This window comes from Nomascus leucogenys, chromosome 10 (genome assembly GCF_006542625.1).
Source record: "Nomascus leucogenys isolate Asia chromosome 10, Asia_NLE_v1, whole genome shotgun sequence".
Lineage (NCBI taxonomy): Eukaryota > Metazoa > Chordata > Mammalia > Primates > Hylobatidae > Nomascus > Nomascus leucogenys.
The window spans coordinates 93,702,446-93,726,712 of NC_044390.1; the positions used below are offsets into that span (position 1 = coordinate 93,702,446).

At 41.5% G+C, this 24,267-nt stretch overlaps 2 long non-coding RNA genes across 2 annotated transcripts in view; one reads left to right on the forward strand and one right to left on the reverse strand.

Moving 5' to 3' along the window:
- Positions 1-24,022, reverse strand: part of LOC105740382 — a 45,728-nt gene extending 21,706 nt beyond the window's left edge. Inside the window, exons 1-2 of the long non-coding RNA XR_001116412.2 lie at positions 23,915-24,022; positions 20,101-20,253 (exon numbers count right to left, since the gene is read on the reverse strand). This is a non-coding gene — a long non-coding RNA (uncharacterized LOC105740382). The remainder of the gene's footprint in view (positions 1-20,100; positions 20,254-23,914) is intronic.
- LOC115837092 lies at positions 546-8,669 on the forward strand. The gene is made up of 3 exons (XR_004032131.1): positions 546-602; positions 1,588-1,655; positions 8,268-8,669. It is a non-coding gene; the product is annotated as an uncharacterized LOC115837092 (long non-coding RNA).
- Positions 24,023-24,267: the final 245 nt, after the last annotated feature.

Sequence of the window (24,267 nt, forward strand, 5' to 3'; positions counted from 1 at the left end):
CACTAAAATTTCTTGAGTATTTTGAATTGTTAATATCTAAGAAGGTAGAAAAAAGCAAAACCAATAACATATGTTTTTTTCTTCTCATCATAGGGGCTTTCATTTATGCATGGACACATTCATTATTGAATCCCACTTCTGTGCCATGCAATTTACCAGGTGCTCAGTAAACACGTTAATAAAGCAGGCATGGTTTATCCCCTCAGACGACGTGCACTGAGAGGAGGTTTCTGTTTTCCAACAGGAGCACAGTTCACCACAGCACTCGTTCAGCATGGGCCGATTCCATGCCCTGACATTGTAGGACATTGCGAAGCCTCCACCTGGGTCACAATGACCCTCGGTACCTGTTAATTTATGCACCTTCATCATGAACCTGGAGTATTAAACAACAAATGAGGCTTCCTGCAGTCACTAAGGGTCACGATTCTAGATAAACCTGGGAAGCTCGGCAATAGAGGTACCCCCCTCCCCCGGGCAGAGTCCTTAATATCTGAAACAAGGCTTCACATCATCTGGCATTAAACTATGGGGCTGCTTGAAGGCAGAATTTATCTTATTCTGATGTAGGATGACCAAAACATCTGGAGAAACAAATTGGGGTGAACCCTCTCCAAGCGTGTTAATGAAATACTAGTTGTCAGCATAAGACAGACGACAAGGCAAGGTCAGCAAGGCCTGGGGCTTAATTGATTTGTCTTCCAGGAAATTAAGGCAGTGAGCACAGGGATTCACACCCAGATATCAGGTGGAACAGTCATTAAAAGCCTATTAGAGGAACAGATCCAAAGACCTAAAATAGGCAAAGAAAGAGGATAAAATTGCTCCACCGCAAGCTCTATCTCAATCTACTTCTTCATACAAACATCCTTTTTGTTTTACTGTGCCTGAAATAATTAATATACTAGGACAACTTGAAGTGCAAAAATTCCTGTGCCTGAAGCCAGAGGCTACTGTACAGATGAGGGAAAGGCAAGTTCTAAAACTCTAGATTCTAGAACCTCGAAGACTGAAAGGGATTTCTGCTCCAGGCACAAGGTTTATTCCAGGTGAAATGTTAAATCCATATGATTGCCGAGTGTGGCGGCTCGTACCTGTAATCCCAGCACTTTGGGAGGCCAAGGCAGGAGGATTGCTTGAGCCCAGGAGTTCAAGACTAGCCTGAGCAATATAGCAAGACCCTATCTCTACAAAAAAAAATTAAAAAATAGCTTGGCAAGGTGGTGCATGCCTGTGGTTCCAACTACTCAGGAAGTTGAGGCGGGAGGATCATTTGAGCCCAAGAGGTAATGGTTGCAGTGAGCCGTAATCACACCATTGCACTCAGCCTGGGCAGTAGGGCAAGATCCTGTCTCAAAAAAAAAAAAATCAGAATGTGTTTTATAACGTCTCAATATCTGGAAATGTGTGGCAGAGATAGAAACATACATATATCAGTGAGATCTTAATTTCTCAGATTCACCCACAGCTAAATTGGGGGTCATGTGACTCACTCTGGGAAAGCAAGTGATGCCTATCACTTCTGGAATGAGGTATTTAAAAGCTGGTGTACTTTTTTATCTCTCTCTCTTTTCCCTTGCTACAAAGACCCAGAAGCCACTTGCTCCACGTCTGCAGTTACAAGGCAGAACAAAGTTGCCAGAACCAAGCTACAGGTACTACTGTGAATTTAGTGTGTATTGGTAGTTGGTGATAAACACCCTGACTAATCCAAAATATGTCTTTCCAATTCCTTCTCAAAAGCCCAAACCAGTAATATAGAAATGGCTGTTTTTCCAGGCAATACAATCCAGAAATAGAGTTCCTCTGTTTCAGCCCGAGGCTACTGTATAGGAGGCAGAAATGTTTGTTACTGGATCCTAAAACAGTCACGATACATCCACGGTGGCACAATTCCCAAATCTGATGGAAGGTCGGAGCTCTCTGGGCTTGTAGTGATGAATTATGTTTGCATAAGCTAAGCAGACTCAATAAATCATAAGAAGATTCTATTGACTATACTGTGAATAGAGCTTGAGCCAGAAGCCTGACATTCTATACAACTTAAACTAAGAATAATAGTTCCTTCTTTGGTCACTTACCTGATAGGTAGAATAAAATATCAGAGCTGAAGGAGCTTTCAAAAATGACCCTAATGTATCCCCTTGGTTTAGTCCAAAGATTTATTATGTTCCATGGGCTTTGATAGACAAGGAGATAAAGGACACATGACACCCAACACCTTTCCACAAGCTTATAGTTTACATAAAAAAATTCAGAAACTAAAAATTGACAGACGCATACCTTAGGCTTATATAAAGAATACTATGCAGACTTAGAAGAGGGGTACCTAGCTCAGCTTGGAGTTCAGATAAAGCTTCCAGAAAGAATGAGAACCAAGTTAGATTATGAAGAATGTCAGGCAGAAAATAATAGAGATTTTCCAAAAAGAAGAAATCTGTGAGCAAAGGAATAAAACTATGAAACAGCATGGCATAGAAACCTCAAATGCATGCATGGCCCTTTTTGTGTTTCACAGGTTGATCTCAGTTCTTTCTACATCAAATTTAGTTGGATATTGCTCAAGTGTAAAACGGAGAAATGGTGGTGTACAAAGTTGGATAATACAGACCAGAAGGGAAATCTACTTAGTGAAGGTAGGTTATTAGTAAATGTTTTATTTGTTTAAAGGGCTTTAGAGGCATTAGTATGTGGTAATATAAGAATCCTAGTATAATTTTAAATAGATTGTATTAAATTAGTAGGTTTAGGGGAAGACATCTTAGTAAGAAATGGTATGAAAATACAGGCAAGAAAATAAAGAAGCAATACTGGGGAGACTACATCCTTCTAAGGACAAAAATTATGGGACCCAAGTATGCTAGTTGAGTCTAACCTGGTGGGTGAAGATATCTCAGCATGAGTAGTTATGTCTACATCAGCCTTACTTAAAAGATCCCCTCCTCGTCATAATGATATTATACATCAACACCAATGCACAGGAAATAAATGAAAGTGAGTGGTGCCATGATACCTGGTGTTGCAGGTTTCACTTTGGAAGAGGGTCTGAATTAAAGTTTGGGAAGGGTTTTCACAAAAGATAGAGAGTGAATTCCTATGAGAAAGAGCCTGGGTAGTCAAGGCACGAGATGCACCGAGCCTGTGAGCCTGGGAGCGTTTGGACCTGGTCTTTGGAAATCACACAGGGATCCAGAGGTGTTAACCAAGTACAGGGAAGTCTAGGAGGCTGAATCGTGAACTCTCACAGACAGAATCCTGATGGAAGAATTTACCCAAAACTCTTAGATGACTTAGCAACAGCTCTTCAGTGACAGGCACCCCAAACTAGACATGTGTGTGATGTCATCGGGCTCCACACAGTAATTTCAAGGTGAGGAAGGCTCAGTTGTTCCCTGGGGAAAGTAAGATTTTAATCTGATTTTGTATTTTCTTCATGCTTCCTTTTTATCCCTCTGACCTTGTTTTTTCTTATCACTGAAATGAGATATATTCACTTTGCACAAGTAGCAATGTTGTATGTAAGAACATCTCTGATCATCTACAGATGGCCTCATTCTCGAATTGCAGGCTTTAATTTTTGAATAAAATGTCATGCGTTTCGAATCTTGGAACATTTTCAATAAAAAGAAAATCATTTTGAGAAATAGTGTGTGCATATGGTTAAATATTAAATCTGTGTTAAGATGGGATTTTAGGTGTTTTCAAATATGGTGTAGAATAGCAATCCTTCAATAATATCCTAAATGTATAAAGAACTCTTAGAAATAAAAAAGAAACAAATGAAATAAAACAAAATTTAAAATTTGAGTAGATATTTCTTCTTTACCAAAGAAGAAATAGAACTGAAAAATAAACCTCAACCTCTCCAATAACAAAACACTAAAGATACATTTATACTCATAGTATTTTAAAATTAGATATATAATTTTATGCACCTAATAATAATAATCCAAGCTTGAAAAATATATTGGATATTAGTACAAACTGCTGGGGTGTATTAGTCTTTTCTCATGTCGCTAATAAAGACATACAGGAGACTGGGTAATTTATAAAGGAAAGAGATTTGATTGACTCACAGTTCCACGTAGCTGGGGAGGCTTCACAATAATGGTGGAAGGCAAAGGAGGAGCAAAGGCATGTCTTACATGGCAGCAGGCAAGAGAGTCTGTGCAGGGGAACTGCCATCTAGGAAACCATCAGATCTCATGAGACTTATTCACTATCACAGGAACAGCACAGGAAAAAGCCACTCTCATGAATCAATTACCTCCCACTGGGTCCCTCCCATGACACATGGGGATTATGGGAGATACAATTCAAGATGAGATTTGGGTGAGGATACAGCCAAACCATAACATGGGGAGATTGTATATTAGTCAAAATTTTCCTAAGGCACTTTTGCAATATGTTTCAAAAACTTGAACAATATATAACCTTTAATCTAGCTGTCTTATATTTTTGATATTAACCCTAGGATTTTATTCACATATTTCAGCTCAAATATTCTCATTTTTACATTGCTTAAAATAATAAAAATTGGGAACAAACTAAATGTCTAAAATTTATGAATGAATTAAATTTGAGTTAAATTCATATGAGGGTTGCAAACTGGAAGTTAGGAGGACAATACAGCCTAGAGGTATTTTTTCTGTGGCCAACTCAGTGATTTTTTTTAAAAGGTCATTCACTTGCCAATATTTACAAATATGCTTTTAAAATAAAACCTGGAATGTTGGTTTGCCTCAAAACACCAGAATATCCACAAACACTGTATCGTAACATGACAGAAATTGGCCACGGTAAAATAGGAACTGCTTTCCTTAGACTGTGTAAGCATTTTCCTGTTTATCCCAGTACCCATCACTCTATTGATCTATATTTAATCATTACTTCAATCATTTCCATCACCTCTCTGGATATTGAAGTATTTAAGTTCGTGGTTCCTGGTGTATATAAAACATAGCTCATTTATATAATGTAATATTAGCCAGCCACTAAAAAGAAGGTACTGCTGAAAAATACTAATAGAAAAAGATACGCATGATATTAAAAAACAAACATGTTGTCAACTATTGTTTACAACAGAATTATTTTCTTGACTCCAAAATGCAAAGAGTAAAAGACTAGAAGATTTGAATCCAAATCGTAACAGAGGCTGTCTCTGACTGTTAGAACAGCTGGCAGTTTTTATTTTCTTCCTTCTCCTTATCTGTGATGTCCAAATGTTCCACAGTGTGCACCTTTGCCTTCATCTCCTTTTGCTCCTCATCTCCTGCCTCTATGCACTCACCCTAGGGCCTTGGCTGCTCCCTGGAGTGCTCTGCTATAGGTCTGTGTCTTGACCTGTCTTGGCTCCAGTGACATCCTATGTCTGACTCCATGGAAGCCAATAGTAAGAGCAAAGGCTTGTTGGCAGTGTCCAGTTCTGCTCCTCCATCTTGGAGCTCAACTCTCTGAGTCTCCATTACTTAATGTTCAGCTTTAGCATCGTGAAACCTTAAGAATAGGCTGCAAGACTCAGAGATCTGAAATGTGTAACAAGATTATCTGTTGGGAAATAATTGTAACAGGGCATGGAAGGGAGAGAAACTCAGAGAGAGAGAAAAATATATTGCTCTCACCATCTTCATTGTATCCATGACTGGCATACAATTTTGATTGATAAAAATCTTTCTGCAGGGAATTTCCCCCTGGCCTGCTGAGAGGAGAAAGCACATTTGTCCTAGGTGTGTAAATAATTGCATCCTTTGCTTCTCTACAGAATCAGCAATGTGGCATTTCATTTCTAATTATGGGCACTGAGGTCAGTCCTCCCCGGGTTTCCAAAACACCACCTCAGTGGGCTCCCAATGCTGGGATTAAAGCCCTGAAAAAAAAATAATTCTCACATTTCCCCTCCTTGTTTGGGCTTATATTTTGATGACCTTAAAAAATAGAGGATGCTTTTACTAATCCTAATCTACACATGATTGTGAAAATGCACAGTTATCTTAGAGCAGCGAGGGAAAAAAAGAAAAGATTAAAGTGAAGAAATCTTCCTCCTTTGCAGGGAAAACTTTTTGAAATACCTCAGTGTCATGTTTTTTAACCATAAGCAAAGATTCTATTTTAATTAAAACCACCACCATTTCTCCATCCTCAAAAGTACTTCTATGAGAAGCAATGGCCTCTTTTCCGCTCTAGCCTGCTGGAAGTGAACTCACGACTCTGCAAAGGACTTTTCTCTACCGTGGTTTTTTCAGCAGACATCCCTGTTGCTGTGTGTCTGAAGAGATGCCACAGCTGCTGATATGCTAATTCCTGCTTACTTCCAAATAGGCCTGGGTTTGTTTTGTACTTCATCAGCTGTCAACAAAGACATTTGAGAAATACCTCCAGGTCTTTACAAAGAGAACACAGTAGTGTCTTACTGTGGGCTTTCGAAGCATCAGCCCAGAGAAGAGCTCTGTAGACAGCAGATGTTGCACCCAGCCTTCGGGACTCCATTCCCTGGCTCAACGAAGATGGGATACTTTTGTGATCAGAAAAAGACAAAAGAGGCAAACGATTAATACATGTATGCTCTTTAGCCTAGGAGGCAAAAGATCGTCGTTGGATGATTTTTATCCCATTGTTCTCACTTATGGAAAATAAGAGATGCTAAACCCACACACACAGACAGACACTTAAAAATGCACGGCTTCTTTGGAAATACTGGAATATGGGCAATGCTGAGTTCACATTTCCCATGGGCACATCTATGGGAGCTGAGCAACAGGCAACCTTTCGGCGGCATGAATGTTCAAGTTCACCAGTGTCCCCCGCTTAGAGGTCCATGTTGCTGCACTGCGTACTTTCACTCATGTGCGTTATCTACTGAGTGACTGTAGACATTTGTGGTGTTGATTTTTTTTTTTTTTTTTAGAAAGGATATCCCGCTGTCACCCAAGCTGGAGTGCAGTGGCGCGATCACAGCTCACTGTAGCCTCGACCTCCCAGGCTCAAGCTGATCCCCCTGAGCCTCCTGAGTAGCTGCGACCACAGGTGCATGGCACCCCACCTGGATAATATTTTAATGATTTTAGTAGAGACAGGGTCTCCTGTGTTACTCAGGCTGATCTTGAGCTCCTGGACTCGAGCAATCCTCCTCCCTGGCCTCTGTAGACATTTGAATGTGTGACCCTGATAAATTTTCGAACATGTTTTGTTAATTTAATTAGAATAGAAAGTTAAGAAATTTGCAAGGCACAATAACTCTGGAACTAAAGACACCAAGCCGATATTCTATCCCTGATGATTGCCAGAAACTACCTTCTTAGTAATTATACCACGACGCTATTTGCTCTTTTACTCTTTCTCCCATGAGTGTGCAGTGGAGTTTCTCAGAGGCTACACGATACTGCAACAGAATGAACACACACACAGCTGTTTCCTATTAAGTTGGACAAAGACGAGATTAGCAAACATGCAAACTACTTCCATTCTCCTTCCTCACTTTTTTGGAATAAGTTATTTCTATAAAAATATGCTGTTTATATTACCATGTAATGGATTTAGTATTTTTAAAAACAGGCATCAAAGGCATTTCTGTTTTAATTTCTAATATAATAAATATTGATGGATAGGACCCTCAATAAATAAAAGTCCTTTAGAGTTATTAATAATATTTAACAGTATAAAGGGGTCCTGGGGCTAAAATAATTGACAATTACTGATTTAGGGCCATATGAGAAGTGTAACTACTTTCTTTCAGTGTCTTTCTCTGAACTTAAGATTTTCTGAACATTCCAAGCTATTTGCAATTTGCACATGTCCTAATAATTTCTTATTTATTACACAAGCATTTTATTTTTTATTTTTATTTTAAGTTCAGGGTACAAGTGCAGGTTTGTTCCGTAGGTAAACTTGTGTCATGGGGGTTTGTTGTACAGATTATTTTATTGCCCAGGTATTAAGCCTAGTACCCATTAGTTATTTTTCCTGATCCCCTCCCTCTGCCAACCCTTCACCCTCTGAAAGACACAAACATTTTAATAAGCAGGTTCTTATTGAGACAAATATGTGTGTATGCATGTATGTGCATATGTGTATATATGTATATATGCATATGTATATGTGTACACACACACACACCATTCTTTGCAATTCTGCAAACTTAGTTCTGGATTCATAAAGCCTGTTACTTTCTCTTTATGTTGCTCTTATTCAGTTCATCCTCCTCCCTGAAATTACAGATGTTAGAGATGGAAAGTAATGAATACAGTTCACCATAGTCTTTTATTTTACAGATGGGGAAACTGAGGCCTGGAGTAACCAGTTATATTGCTTCCATGCTGGGAACTCTCCAATGACATCTCACACAATACGGAGCCAACCTCAAGTTCCCCACCGTAGACCACAAGGCCTTGCAAGTTCTAACCTTGTCCAATCTCCCTTACACGCCCTCAGTCCAAGTGCCTCTGTGATGATGGATTGAGTCCTTCTTGGCTTCCTCCAAAGGGGCAGAACTGCTTTGGAAGTTTCCTCATGGCATCGGCAATGATCTTACTCTATGCTGCTTAAAGAGGTTAAATTGACTTTGCTTTCGTTACCTAATTAATGGTTAAGAATAAAATTCTGAACATTTTCAAGGAAACTTCCAATCCTAGAGCAGGTTTTGTTTGCCTAAGCTTTGGTGTGTTTTCCCAGCCAACACTCAGAAATAAGCAGGGAACTTTCTAAAATAAATGACTGTGTTATTCTTTTTCCCCCAGGACTTATGTTTTATCTATAAACGCATTTGTCTTTTAGTTTATTTAGGTAGAATTAAAGTAGTTTTAACTTAGTTTTCCCAATGAAATTAGATTTTAGATACATGAGAAAAAGATTAGTGAATCAAAGACCATTTAATTTCTACTGATTGAGGTGGTCACTATTGTCATCTACCCTCTCAGCCAACTTTGTCTTTATTTAATGGGTGCTGAATGAAATCGCTCAAGTGTACAGGAAAGTCTTTTGACACGCATATCTTGTCTAATGAAACAATGCATCGGATCTTGGGTTCCCACAATGGCCTGCTTTGCATCTTAAATCCTGATTTACTGTACTCAATGAAGAAGAACGCATTCATTCACCCTCTGGGGCTTTTCTCTGCCCATTGTTTCTTGAGTTTATATTTTCCTGGCCATTAAGCAGAAAAGGCTACAGCAGCTGCCCATCCTCTAAACACCGGCCGCGTTTTCTCTGCCAGTCCCTGGATCGTGATAGATAATCACACTCTAGCCCTGCTCACCTGTGCATCCAGACCCTGCAGCTTCTCATTGCAGGATATCTCACTCTACCACGCACACAGCTCAGCCCCCTTCTGCTGGGCTTCCCCAGCCCCATCACTGAGAGCCCGGCAAAAACAAACAAATAACAGCAACAAAAAAACCCAAAAACAAACAAAATAAAAAGTAACAAAACATATAGGCACGATAATATTTGTGATATTTGTGAGAGCATCATTAACATAGAAAACCAGGGACAGAAACTATGCAAATGGAGTTGGGACTACCAGTATTTTCTCAAGGATTCTACAGCACCTAGGGTCCCAGGAACAATCCCTTACTCAAAAGAGAGGAAGTCAGCTGCAAGACGGATGGGCCATAGGAGTTTTTGTTTGAAACCCTGTTTCTCATTTTTTTGGGTACACACCTAGGAGTGGAATTGCTGGGCCATATGATAACTCTACGTTTAGCTTATTGAGGAACCAACAAACTGTTTCTATAGAGGCTGCACCATATTACATTCTTACTAGCAATGAATAAGGGCTCCAATTTCTCCATCTCATCACCGTCACTTGCCATTTTCCTTCTTTCCCTTTCTTTTTTTTCGTTTCTTCCTTTCTTTCTTTCCTTCTCTCTTTTACTTTTCAATTTTTCATGGCCATCCTAGTGTGTGTGAAGTGATATCTCAATATGGTTTTGATTTGCATTTTCCTAATGAGTGATGTCATGGAGAATCTTTTCATGTATTTGTTGGTCATTTATATATCTTCTTTGGAGAAACGTATATTTATCTTGTCAATTTAAAAACTGGCATTTGTCTTTTCTGAGTTGGAATTTTAAAATATATTCTAGATAGGCCGGGTGCGGTGGCTCACACCTGTAATCCCAGCACTTTGGGAGGCTGAGGTGGGCGGATCATGAGATCAGGAGATCCAGACCATCCTGTCTAACACGGTGAAACCCCATCTGTACTAAGAAATACAAAAAATTAGCTGGGTGTGGTGGTGGGCACCTGTAGTCCCAGCTACTTGGGAGGCTGAGGCAGAAGAATGGTGTGAACCTGGGAGGCAGAGCTTGCAGTGAGTGGAGACTGCACCACTGCACTCCAGCCTGGGCAACAGAGCGAGACTCCATCTCAAAAAAAAATATATATATATATGTATATATATATATATGTGTATTCTAGACAATAGACTCTTATCATATAGAATATCCAGAAGAAGCAAATCCACAGGGATGAAAACAGATGTGTCATTGCTAAGGACTAGGGAGGAAGGGAATAGGAAGTGATGGCTTAACTGGTAGGAGGTTTTTCTTTGGGTGACACAAATTTCTAGAAACTACATACTAGTGATGATTGCACAACATTACGAATGCACTTGATGCCATTGCAGCATACACTTTAAAATGCTTAAATTTGGCCAGGCACAGTGGCTCACGCCTGTAATCCCAACAGTTTGGGAGGCTGAGGCGAGAGGATTGTTTGAGCCTAGGAGTTCAAGACCAGTGTGGGCAAGGTGGTGAAACCCCATCTCTGCCAAAAAAAAATACAAAAATTAGCCAGGTGTGGTGGTGCATGCCTGTAGTCCCAGTTACTCAGGAAGTTGAGGTGGAAGAATCGCTTGCTTGAGCCTGGGAGGTTGAAGCTGCATGGAGCCCAGATTGCACCACTTAACTACAGCCTGAGTGCTAGAATGAGACCAAGGCTCATACATAATAATAAAATAAAATGAAGTGATTAAAATGGTAAATTTTGCTATGTGTATTTTATCAAAATTAAAAACAACAACATGAAGAAGAGATTAATGGGGCACTCTTTGCCTGGTGAACTTTACTGTTGGAGAACCCTGAAGGGGAAATTGTCTCTTGGGACTGTTGGGCATACCTCACTGAAGCCATGTGCAGTGGTGGGAGTCAATTTGAAAACAGCTACTCTAGAGATCAAAGAGCAAAGAAAATAGAATGCTGGGGGGTGTCTCCATGGCACAAGAGTGGCAGGACATGTACAAAAAAGTCCAACAGGATTCAATGTGATCAGGAGAGGATTCCCTGACAAACAACAAACAAACAGAAAAAAAATGCAAAGGAAGACAAACATAATGAACAACCTGTGGACAGTGGGGCTCTGATGCACTGTGTCCCCCAGACATGCAGGGATCAGGCAGAAATGAAGTTCCCTGCTCAAGATGCCCTTTCTGTCTTCAACATCATGCAGTCTCAATAGCAGAAGTAGCATCCTTACATGGGCAACATTTGCTGGTGGGGTTGGTAGGGAGCACAAAAGAATACAAGCCTAGATGCAGTATGCAAACAGTCATGCAACACATCTTCAGCATAAACATTTCATGGAGGGAGGGAAATGATTAGGAAATAGTCTTAAAAGTCTCCTCAGGGTAAGAGAGGTCAATAATGAAAAACAAAGTTGAAACACTGCCTTACACAACAGCCACACAAAAACACACAAACACACACAATCGTAAAACAGAATAACAGCAAAAACATCTAGTTATAATAAAACAACTCAATAGACAGATCGTGCATGAAAACCCTGGAAAAGCAAGTCAGCAGTAATACAAGAAAATGTGAAAATTAAACATTTGAGAAATAATTCAGCAGCATTAGTAACAAAAAGAATCAACACAAAATTACAAATTACTTATTTTCACTGATTAAACTGAAAAATATTTTAAAAGTTTGCGTTTTCATTGCTGGCAGAAAATGTTGAAGTATGTACATAACAGGATTACTAGGAGGTCAAAAAATTACTGTAGGCTTTATGGAGGGTGATTTGACAATTGCCTTGGAAGCGAACATACCAATTACCTCAATACTTTCTCTCCTATGGATTTACCTTAAGCAAGAAAACTAAAACATTAGAGGCTTCTCTGAGGTAGAAATTTCTATCTCAGAAAAAGTTCAAGCAGAAGTAAGTGGCTGACTAGTGAGAATTTCAGTGAAACTTTCCTATAAATATAATGGTAGGATGAAATGCAGCATCACATCTGAAATGTTAGGAATTAACTGTATGCTGTAGAAACAGAACTACATTAGAACTATGAAGATGTTCTAGGTCCTAAATATAGTAGCAATAATAATAAAATTAATGACTCATATTTATTAAGCTCTCAATGTGTGCCAAGCACTGTTTTAAGCACATTTGCATGTTAACTCATTAATACTACAAAATGCCCCCGTAATGTGTGTGTTGCAATTCTCATTCACCATCAGCAAAATAAGGCAGAGTTTCCAAGCACCCCGCTGCAAGGCAAACAGTGCATGAGTCACAGAACCAAGGTCTTAACCAGGCCTCTGTGCCCACAGTCTTATCTCCTACTTACATTGCCTTTCATGAACTGGCTTTGCTTGAAGTCAGTACCTGAATATTGTTTCTCCTTAACTCCACTCTAGTAACTCACCAGATCTGTATGCCCTTCCCAGGTTACAAAACACGTGCAGCCACAGTTGTGTTATTTCATTTTCTCAACAAGCCTTTGGAAAGGGTGAGATAGCAATATTACCCATTTGTGTGGCAACTAAAGCTCAGAGGGGTGTGTTTTGTCTTAGAGACTTCACAGTGAAGTATGGGAGACACTTCTGCTATAACCTTCAATGGCTCCCAACTGAACACAGGCTGCTGAGCTCAACTTGGACCTACCTGAGATGCCCTTTGATGACAGATGCATGTCATTGCACCTGCGATATTTCTCAGTCAGAAAGATGATAGGATTCTACGTGTCCAGCTTGTCTTGTGCACACCCCTTTTCTACTGTTTGAGTTCTAGAATGCCAACTGTTTGCTTCATGATTGTTTCAAGGATATATCACTACATCATAAACTACTCCAAATTAGGAGCTTAAAGCAATCGTTTATTTGCTCACCACTTTTGTATCAGCAATGCAGACAAGCTAGGATGAGAGGGGCTTTCTCTGCTCCACGATGTCTGGATCCTTGGCTGGGATGTCACAAATAGTGGTGGCTCAACTGGGATCACACACCTCAGGCCTCTGTGATCACTGGCGGCCTGGTTACTTGGGTCATCCCTATCCACATGGCTTGAGTGAGCTTCCTCATGGCATGGCAGCCACAGAGTGGCTGGAGTTCTTACACAGTGCCTGGCTTTCCCCAGAGAGAAAGCAAAAGCTGTTGGACCTCTTATAGACTGTGACTGGAATCATCACAGTGACCCGTTACCACCTTCTCTTGTTCAAGGTAAGTTATAGTGCTAGACCAGATACAAGGGGAGGAGAAATTGACTCCCTTTCTTAATAGTTTGAGTGTAATGTGCGTAGAAAGAGGAATAATATTTATGATAGCCATCTCTGGAAACTATCATAACAATTAGATCTCTTATTAAAAAATTAATATAAGCATTTGATAAAAAATTCAAATTGTATAGATATATCTACTGCATCCAATGCTAAGAGATCTTTGTGATTTATGTGCTGTGCATTTGCATTGCATAGAGAGAGAGAAGATGTGGGATTTTTTTTTTTGCCCAAATAGAAACATACTATATATGCTCTTCTGCACTGTACTTTTATATGGCGGCAGGATGTAGGTCTGATTAACTTTTGCATTTCTGCCATACTGCCCAGTCTATTTGTGGAAATGTGTTTTTTATTAATGTTTTCCAAAGGTATTAAAATAGGAGACACAAACTCCAATGCCTATAGCAGCCTGACAAGTGACATAAATGAGTGTCAGAAACCAGGCTAAGGCAATTGGGAGTGGTGGGGACTGCAGTGTCCTGAAGATCTAATGCCACCTCTGGGGCAAGCAGCTGCTACTCTGCTCCTGGCCTTTGCTGCTATGCAGAAACACAGGCCCAGCATTGCCACATCTTCCAAACTTCTAAGAGTAGCCTGAAACCCAGGACCCTGCATAGAAAACCCCCTGAACTTTGACTACTGAAAACCAATGTGATTTTAAAAGCAATGATGTGTAGGCCAAGAAAATACACCTATAGGCTGTATTCAGCCTTGAGTCCACCAATTTACACCTTCTGCAATGTTCTCATTGAGGAACCCCAGTGGGTACCATGACTCTGTCCTTCTAAGCTCTCTTTCCTAGGTTTCATCTTTCCACATACGGGCAATGTTAGAGGCACTTCTGCCTCATTTTATAAAATTTGGCCATTTTCTACCAGGCCTTAAAGAGAAGAAGAGATGGAGTTAAGTGAGAAAAATATGGCTATGTGGGGAGTCAAGTGAATATTCCAAAAGTAAGTATCCTCTGGGAGTGAAGAAAGAACGAAGTGGACAATTATTCAAGTGACTCTTCTGTCTAAACTGGCCTTGGGTAAGAAAATATGCCCGTAGGCTGCTCTGTATTTTTCTACTCTGGGTGGCCTAGCAGCCTACCTGGCCCAGGTGATAACTTTCAGGGACCACACTTTAGCTGGGCAAAGCACAGCTTTTCTAGGTTGTTATGTACAATTTCAGACTAACCTTCAAAGTCTACCCAGGATGATTCATCTTGAAATAATTTCAGATGCCATTTATTACTGCTAGGAGCTTAGCAATATCTTCAGATCCACTGATGGGAACACTGGCTCCTGAACACAGTCTTTTGAGATGTCTTTAAACAGAAAATTTCAATGTTATCTCAGTTGGGACACACTTTTTCAAAAGCATGATCGGTTGCCAAGAATAACAGGATTTCATATTGCAGAGTGAATTCAGAGGCTCAAACTCTAGGAGCCTTCGGATGTCTGATTATTGGATCATCCTGTCTGGCTGCATAAAATGCATCCACGATATTTACTTGGTGCCCACAATATTCCGGGATTGTCCTAGTTGCTTATGCATATTTGTTCTAATTTTATTGGTGTGTAAAGGAGCCTTTGCCACCTTTCTTTTTTTTTTTTTTTTTTTTTGAGACAGAGTCTCACTCTGTCACCCAGGCTGGAGTGCAGTGGTGCAATCTCGGCTCACTGCAAGCTCCACCTCCCGGGTTCACGCCGTTCTCCTGCCTCAGCCTCCTGAGTAGCTGGGACTACAGGTGAGCACCACCATGCCTGGCTAATTTTTTATATTTTTAGTAGAGACGGGGTTTCACCGTGTTAGCCAGGATGGTCTCGATCTCCTGACCTCGTGATCCGCCTGAGGCCCTTGCCATCTTTCTACTTGAAAATGAGATTGAAAGTTGTTTCGCCGGGCGCGGTGGCTCATGCTTGTAATCCCAGCACTTTGGGAGGTCGAGGCAGGCGGATCACGAGGTCAGGAGATCGAGACCATGGTGAAACCCCGTCTCTACTAAAAATACAAAAAATTAGCCGGGCGTGGTGGTGGGTGCCTGTAGTCCCAGCTACTCGGAGAGGCTGAGGCAGGAGAATGGCGTGGACCCAGGAGGCGGAGCTTGCAGTGAGCCGAGATTGCGCCACTGCACTCCAGCCTGGGCGACAGGGCGAGACACTGTCTCAAAAAAAAAAAAAAAAAAAAAGTTGTTTCAGCTCAGATCTGAACTAAACACGTTTTATGAACCAAAAGTTCCCACCCACGGTGCTTAAGAGTTGCATTAGTGCCAAATAATTGACTTAATTATTTTTAGCCTAATGAAAAATGTCTCATTTTCTACTTGATTGATTGATTCTGTATTCTTTTAAAATTTTTTTTGGTATGACACAACTATCTGAACTATGTCTAGCTCTGTTTAGATTCTGACTTGGAGGAATTCTGGGAGCCAAATCATAGCTAAAGGTGTGAATAATCTTCGCTAATCAAAATGGGTGGAATTTTCTGTAAAGATGCAAACTGGCTTGACTGTGTCCAGTTATTGCTCCTGAATCCTAATTGCAGTGAATGGAGGGCAGGGCAGGGTACTACGTGAGAGGGTGGGTCTTGAAAACTAGACATCCCTCGGTGCTAGCCCTGTGTCGAACCTCTTTCTTGTGCAGATTTGGACAAATATTTATTTCTGCACTTTCGTTTCCTTATCTGTAAAATGAATATATAATAATTCTGTTTACTTACAATGCAAACCTCTTCAATGAGTAGAAGCAGTGAAGACATAGTATAAGTACTCAATACATGCTAAATGTCTCAGAAGTCATCTTAGAACATGAGTGTAATGTATTTTTTATAGTTTGATTTTAAATTCACAAACAGTAATTGTATATATTTATGGAATAAAATGTGATGCTTTGATACCTGTATACATGGCAGAATGATTCAATTAGGCAACTTAGTATATCATCACCTCAAATATGTATCATTTCTTTGTTATATGAACATTACATGTTTTTGAACTAAGTGAAACGGAGACTGTTTGGAAAGCCACAGAAAGTAGCCACCCTCTTTTTATCATCATACCAAAGAAAAGCTGGCCACTTGCTAACCAGCCCACTTATTTCACCTTAAAGTAAATTGAATCTGGAACCCTGGATCATTCTATGAAATTTTCCGAAAATCTAGTCGGAGGCCGGGCACCGTGGGTCACACCTGTAATCCCAGCACTTTGGGAGGCTGAGGCAGGCGGATCACCTGAGGTCAGGAGTTCGAGAGCAGCCTGGCCAATATGGTGAAACCCTGTCGCTACTAAAAGTACAAAAATGAGCCAGGCTTGGTGGCGGGTGCCTGTAATCCCAGCTACTCAGGAGGCTGAGGCAGGAGAATAGCTTGGACTCGGGAGGCAGAGGTTGCAGTGAGCTGAGATCCCGCCATTGCACTCCAGCCTGGGTGACCAGAGTGAAACTCCATCTCAAAATAATAATAATAATAATAATAATAATAATAATAATAAAAATCTAGTGAGAAAACAAAGTAAACTCAAGGAAGTCCTGGCTTTGCGATTTTGTTTTGTGATTCCTAAGCACTGCCTCACCTGCTCCAGCGTGGGAGCTGAGTTGTCAAGCGGAAAGACAATGAAATTGCTCTAAGTTATCATCTCTCCAGGCATTGTTCTGTAATAACTGTCACTGCTAACAGAAGAGGCCTCCCTCCGGCAGTGGGAATACCAGGGGTGGGCACTGTCAAGAGACCCAACTTTGACTTCAAATGCCACCCAGAGGGACAACTGCTCACTTTCAGAGCAGGAGCAGGAGGCCAGCGGAGAGCGTGAGTCTAACATCTGCACAGTGAGAAGTCCAGGAGAAGCAAAAATGAGATCCAGGCTGCAGCAGCTGTGCCAGAGTAACTGTTCCAGTGGGTGGGGGGGGGAGGGTCCTCCAAAAAGACTTTTACCTGGACTGAATGGGAAATAATAGAAAATAGGAGAAAGAGGCTGTCACTTTATAATAGGTTCTGTTATGACCTCCTACAACAATATGTTAGAAATTAGATACGGATAGACATATAGTTAGATAACTAAATAAAGAGACAGATTTTGAGCTAGGTATGCTTACGGATATAGACATCGGTATCAGAGATAAACATGTTCTTTATTTTTATATTGTCAGTGTTTGTGTTGCTGGAAAAAGGGGTCCCTATAATCCAGACCTCAAGAGAGGGCTTCTGGACCTCGTGCAGAAAGGAATTCATAGTCATAGAGTGCAGTAAGAGATCGTTTATTGACAATTCTTCCGATTCAGAGTAGGGTGCCTTCAGAAAGCAAGAGGAGGAATGCCCTGTCTTTGTTTTAAACTCTTCTTACACAGGGGTCTTATCTGCATAAAAGCTAAGCTATCTCTGTGTGTGGGTGGGCGGACAGTGGGACAAGATTTAGTACTTTGGCCACTTAAAGAAAGTTATCCTTGGCACTTTAGTTTATAAGTACATGAAAGCATGATTATACATTTCTTAAAAGCATATATTATTATGTGATATTGGGACATCTGGACTTTCTGCTGTCGTGGGAGTTTGTCCTCGCAGGCATTGCCAAGCTGTTTCCTCAGCAGTAAACATCTTATAACCACGGGTCATGACTGGCAAGGAATGTGTGTTGCAAGTTTAAAGAAGGAGTTAATTTTAAAATGGTGACACCCTGGCTCTCTAGGCTCCTGCCGTTCTGACATTTCTAGGTATAAACCTAATCTTCCTTGCTAGATCCCAACCTCCAATGATCTCTTTTTCATCTTCAGTTGTCCCAAGCACTAGCTCATTCTGCGAGCGTCTCGTGGTCATGGAAAACTGATAAAGCACAGTATGAGAGGCTCAATGGATAAGAAATTATAAAGAATCACTAAGTTTGCATAGACGTTTTGATTGTGACCTGCCAAGGAAGGAAGTGGAGAGGGTGTGTGGGAGGGAGGGCAGCAGATGTGTACACATGGCTTCATTTGCCTCCCACCGGGAATTTTACCTGAGACTTACGGAGAGAGTGGCCATTGGCAGAGGCTGAAAGAGTTGATTTGATTCTCTAAGGCCTGACGCACTTGCTGAATTGTTTTGGGGTCTCTGTGGCATTAGGATAGGGGCTTTTTTCCTTTTTGTTTTTTTTTGTTTGTTTGTTTTGTTTTGTTTTTTTGGTCAAATGTCCTGTGTTTCACGTTTCAACCAAGACTTTGGGAAACTACTTGAAACTCTGATGGACTGCAGTGTTCAGAGAAGGAGGGAACAAAACTCTCTGGAAACCTCTGGAATTAGTGGCTGGAAATAGCCCTCAGGTTCCTCTATGGACAGCAGACGTCCTGGACAGAGCCGGAGCCTAAGAACATGGGAGGTTTTTTCGTTGTCGTTTTTGTTTCTGTTTTGAGACAGAGTCTCGCTCTGTCACCCAGGCTGGAGTGCAATGGCATGATCTTGGCTCACTGCAACCTCTACCTCCTAGGTTTCAGCGATTCTCACGCCTCAGCCTCCCGAGTAGCTGAGATTACAGGTGCCCAACACCACGCCCGGTTAATTTCTATTTTTTATAAAAATGGGGTTTCACCATGTTGGCTAGGCTGGTCTCAAACCCCTGACCTCAAGTGATCCACCTGCCTTGGCCTCCCAAAGTGCTGGGATTACAGAGCTGCTGTGCCTGGCCAACATGGGAGGTGTTTAAATATCTGTGTTTCCAGAATGAACCAGTGAGTCTTTGAAGTCCTTGTATGAACAGGACTGGGCACAAGTCAACCAGAATAATTTGCAGGCATGCAAGCTGTTTGTATCCAGCGGATCAATAGCAACCTGTTTTAGCTTTCCGTCTTTCTTTAAGGAAATGTCCTATCTCCAATACTACTGTGAAATTCTAGAGCATAAGAAGAGGATAAATTCTTGATGTAGGGTTTGGTTGGTAGGCAGAGCTCCACCCCACCGTCTCCTTGGTGACAGTGCCCCACTCGTGAGAAGGGTACTATCTCTTCTCTGGTGTTAGTGTTACCTAGTATAATGCCTATGTGACAAAGCTGAATTTCTACCCTATCCTAACTCTGCTATTCTTTAAGGATGCCTGCAATAAAAAGTTCCCTTCGTAACCAGACTAGCTGAAACTGGTTAGAGCCAAGATAGCCAACCAAATGACTTCAAGAAGACCTCAGCCTTCATTATCATCTCATTTCCATGCTAAAAAGACCCCAGCTCCCCAGAGCAATGGGAAATATTGGGCACTTCATCAGGCGAGTTCAGGTGCATTTCTAGAGATTGTCCAGGTGAGTCAAAGAGCAAATGCCATGAAGTAGCCTCAGCCGTTTGGGTCATGGACAACCATTTTTGAAATAATATTACATAGTTGTCAGAGTTTGAGCTGGGCAAGGGATTGGCCTTTCCTCCAACTTCACAATCAGATTAAGAGGAAGCAAAGCCTCAGGACAAATTCTGCCATACACACGAGTATTTGATAATTAGTACATATTATCAATAGGAACATAGCGGTCCATACATTCTGTAAACTGTACGATGCCCAGATCCTCTATCCTTGTAGGTGATCCAACCACACATTCTGTAATGGTCTCTCAGGCTGCAATAACAAAATGACACAGCCTGGATGGATTAAACAACAGAAAGGTATTTCTCACAGTTCTGGAGGCTGGAGGTCAAAGACGAAGGTGTGGTGCTGACTGGCTCAGTTTCTTCTGAGGTCCCTGTGCTTGGCGTGCAGATGCCACCTTCGCACTGTGTCCCTGCTTGGTCTTTTTTCATTGTGCTCATCTCTCATGCCTCTTCCTCTTCTCCGAGGAACACAAATCAAACTGGATTAGGCTCCATTTTTAGGACCTCAGTTAATCTTCATTCGTTCTTTAAAGGCCCTATATCCAAGTACAGTCACATTGGAGGTTCAGACTTCAACACATGAGGCCTGGCGTGGTGGCTCATGCCTCTAATCCCAGCATTTTGGAAGGCCAAGGCGGGTGGATCACCTGAGGTCAGGAGTTTGAGACCAGCCTGGTCAGCATGGTGAAACCCCGTTTCTACTAAAAATACAAAAATTAGTTGGGTGTGGTGACACATGCCTGCAATCCCAGCTACTTGGGAGGCTAAGGCCAGAGACTCGCTTGAACCTGGGAGGCAGAGGTTGCAATGAGTGGAGACCACCTCGCTGCACTCCAGCCTGGGCAACAGAGCAAAACTCCATCTCAAACAACAACAATAACAACAACAACAACAACAAACAAAGACTTCAACACAGGAGTCCTGGGGAACACAATTCAGTCCACAACACCTGCCCTAAAAGATCCCCATGAGACAGCTATGACAACATTCTAAAAGAAGAAATCCGTCACAGTTGGCATCTGGCAACCAGAATTTGCCATCTCAGTGACTGGATGGAGGGTGGTTTAGGGGTTTGACTTCATGTGTTCTCTCTACAAGTATAGAGTATGGGGCTTATGAGATGGTGAGACCTTGTTTAGCAGGTGTGGGGAGTGACTGATTCAGTTTATTCCATCTGCCTTTCTCGTCAATGAAAGCCCATTTTCTACGTCCATGTTGCTAGAGAACACACCACTAAACTTTCCAAGGAAAAAGCATTTCTAGATGAATTACACTAGCTAGTGAGACCTCCAGTGTTGAGCAGACACAGAAAATGACAGCTGACAGGCTTTAGTGAGAACTTCTGGACTGTGGACTTTCTAATTAGGCATTTGCTAATCAATGCAGGAATGTGAGTGTTTGATTACTGAAACTGCTACCCCAGGAGGTGAATTAAAACTAATTACCTTCATAGAAGCAGAGAGTATAAGGATGGTTGCCAGGGGACGCAGGGAAAGGAAAATAGGGAGATATTGGTCAAAGGGTACAAAATCTCACTTATGCAGGATAAATAAGTTCTGGAGATCTATGTACTGCATCGTGACTATAGGGAATAATGCTGTATTATATACTAGAAATTTGCTAAGGATTGAAATATTAAATGCTCTCACTAAACAGACACACACACACACACACACACAATGGTAATTATGTGAGATGAGATATGTTAAATAGCTCGATTGTGGTAATTACTCCACAATGTATATGTATTTCCAAACATTATGTTGTACACCTTAAATGTCTACAATTTTATTTATCAATTGTATCTGAATATAGAAATTTAAATAAAATATATACTCTTTTATATCGCATTGTCAGAACTAAAGAAGAAAAGAGATTTCCAACATCATGACATGAATTGTTTCTGATGATGTCTAAATCTCCTCACAATTCCAACATCAGTTCCACTTTCCTTGAGAAAAATAAACCAGAATCTTTGTTTGGCTGTAATGTTTCTGACAGTCTGAAAAAGAAAGGACTATCTTATTAATAGTATCCGGAATTTTAGTTTTGCTTATTAAGAAAGGTGCCGAACACCCTAATCTCTCTTTTTATGTGGATTACGGACCCAGGGAATTTGATGCCCATTCTGAGAAATTGTGTAAAATTGAGTACATCCAATTAGGTCTTTAAATTGAACAATGGTGACAACACCAACTCTTTCTCCCTAGTAAAATAAACAAGGGAATATTTAAAGAAGGAGGATGCTTTTGTGGTAGGAGTTATTAAGAAATTATTTTAGGCGGATAGAGAGAAAAAGGAGTACTTGGGAAATTTTCATTTTTAAAGACGTTTCTTGTCTAGCTGGAAAGCCCCAGCTGTTAGAGCCAGGCAGGCAACCTTTGATAAGCAAATGTGAGCCATTAGAAACTAGGTCCACCCAATCATGGGGATTCCTGCTGCCTTCTTGCCCTTGCCCCACATGTTCCCGGCAACATGGCCACCCCCTCCATCCCCACCTGTGTAGAACATCATGGCGGCCTGTATTTGCATATTAAAAGGCTAGGGTGGGAGGGTCAGTTTTTTTCCAGGGCTACGTAAATGACACGCCTCGTCAAACCTATCCCCTAAGCCCTGTGCAAATCAGACACCGCCTCCTCCAGCCTCTACATATACCTGGCTGGTATCCAACCACACTTGGGGTTTCCTCTTTTGGCTTTGGAGGCTCCTCCTCTCTGTCTCTGTAAGGGGGAGCTTCTTCCTTTTGTCTTCTCCCTTCCTTCTTGCCTATTAAACTCTCTGCTCCTTAAAACTACTCTACGTGTGTCCCTGTCGTTTTTTTCTAATTTGACTTGAGACGAAGAACCTGGTGTTCCTCCACTAATCGGAGCCATATCACTGTCATGGGCTGGTAACAATAATAGAGAACCATCCATATCCACAAGAGGCAGAACCTCTTCCAGCAAAACGGTGCTGCCTCACCCAAAAGTAATTAGTGGCTATTGGGGCAGACCAATTGTTGTTGATGTTGTTCATGTCCCAACTCATTTGTTGGGCTCACAGTACCAAATTTTATTTTGATTTAGTCATTTTTATTACCTGGGGATTTTAATGAGGCTTTCCTTCTGACCAATTAGAGCACCAAAAACCCACCCTCTTCCCTGCTGCTGTCATTAGGAACCAGGAGGCACATGACTGGGGCTTCTCCAATCCTCTTCACTCCATCCCTCTGACCCTGGTGGCCACAGTTAAGTGTTAGGATTTTGAATAGGTTGAGCTGATTATTACGAATTTTCAATAGGTGGAGCTGATTATTAGTGTGAGTTCTGGGACTCCTAAGAAATTATCAGATAAAGATACTACATTTTTTCCTCAGGTATCACTAAACATATAGATTATTGAAGCCTGAGATGGTGAGTGGAATCTGAAAATGAAATCTAACATTTACCAAAGACACAGAGAAGGAGGAAGAGACTGGATTAGTTATTCTGGCCCCTGAGTCTAGTCAGTCAGTTCTACTCTTGGGCTTTGTAGTTCTATTCATCAGTGAACTCTTCTGTTTTGTTGAAACCAGTTGGAGAAGGGCTTCCAGAAACCTGCACCTAAAGAGCATCAGCTGGCACAGAGATCTTGGCCGAACCCACCGCTGTGTTTGACTATGAATGAGAGTGGGCACACGGAGAGGGCAGCCCACCTGGCAGGTGTGACTCACATCAATGGGGAGCCCTTTTCATTCAAAGATGACCAGCTTATAAAAGACCAGTGATGGGAAGTCCCAGGTAGGGCCCCCAGGACCTACAGCAGGGGCCAGCCAAGAATGGCCAGCCATCTCTCTACTGGGTCAGAAAGAAATAATGAAAGGGGCTAAACTTGACCATGTGAGCTGTCCAGCATGGACGTCAGACCAGACCAAAATCCAGATTCAGACAGCTGCTCCCTATACAGGGGAATCCCCAAACACAGACAAGACAAAGCAACAGAGCAACTTCTTTACCCAGACCACTGGCAGTCCCAATCCTTCTCCATCCCTCAGGTTGCTTGGTTACTGGACATTTGCTTTGACTATGCTCCATTCAAGAATGTTAGAATGAAAATTTGGGTAAATGGTGAAGGAATTCAAGGAAAAGAAAATGCACTCACCATGTTTATGTTACAATACCATGCTGGACCAGATATTTTCTCATTCAAGGATGAAAGTGTTACAGGGGTCCTTGCTCCCAGAGCCCCCAAGATGGTGGCAGCCACTTCCAAGATGACAGCGGGCCACTTCCAAGATGGTGGCAAGCCTCGTGTTCTCTGACCTGGGGTTCTTGGCCTCACGGATTCCAAGGAATGGAATTTGGGCCATGCAGTGAGTGTTATAGCTCTATTAGAAGCCGTGGGTCATGGAAGAGAACCATTGAACCCAGTAACTAGTGTTTAGCTCGATTAGGACGAACCTGGGCACTTAGCCCTGCAGGAACAATGCCAAGCCTTTAGCCCAATTGGGAGTG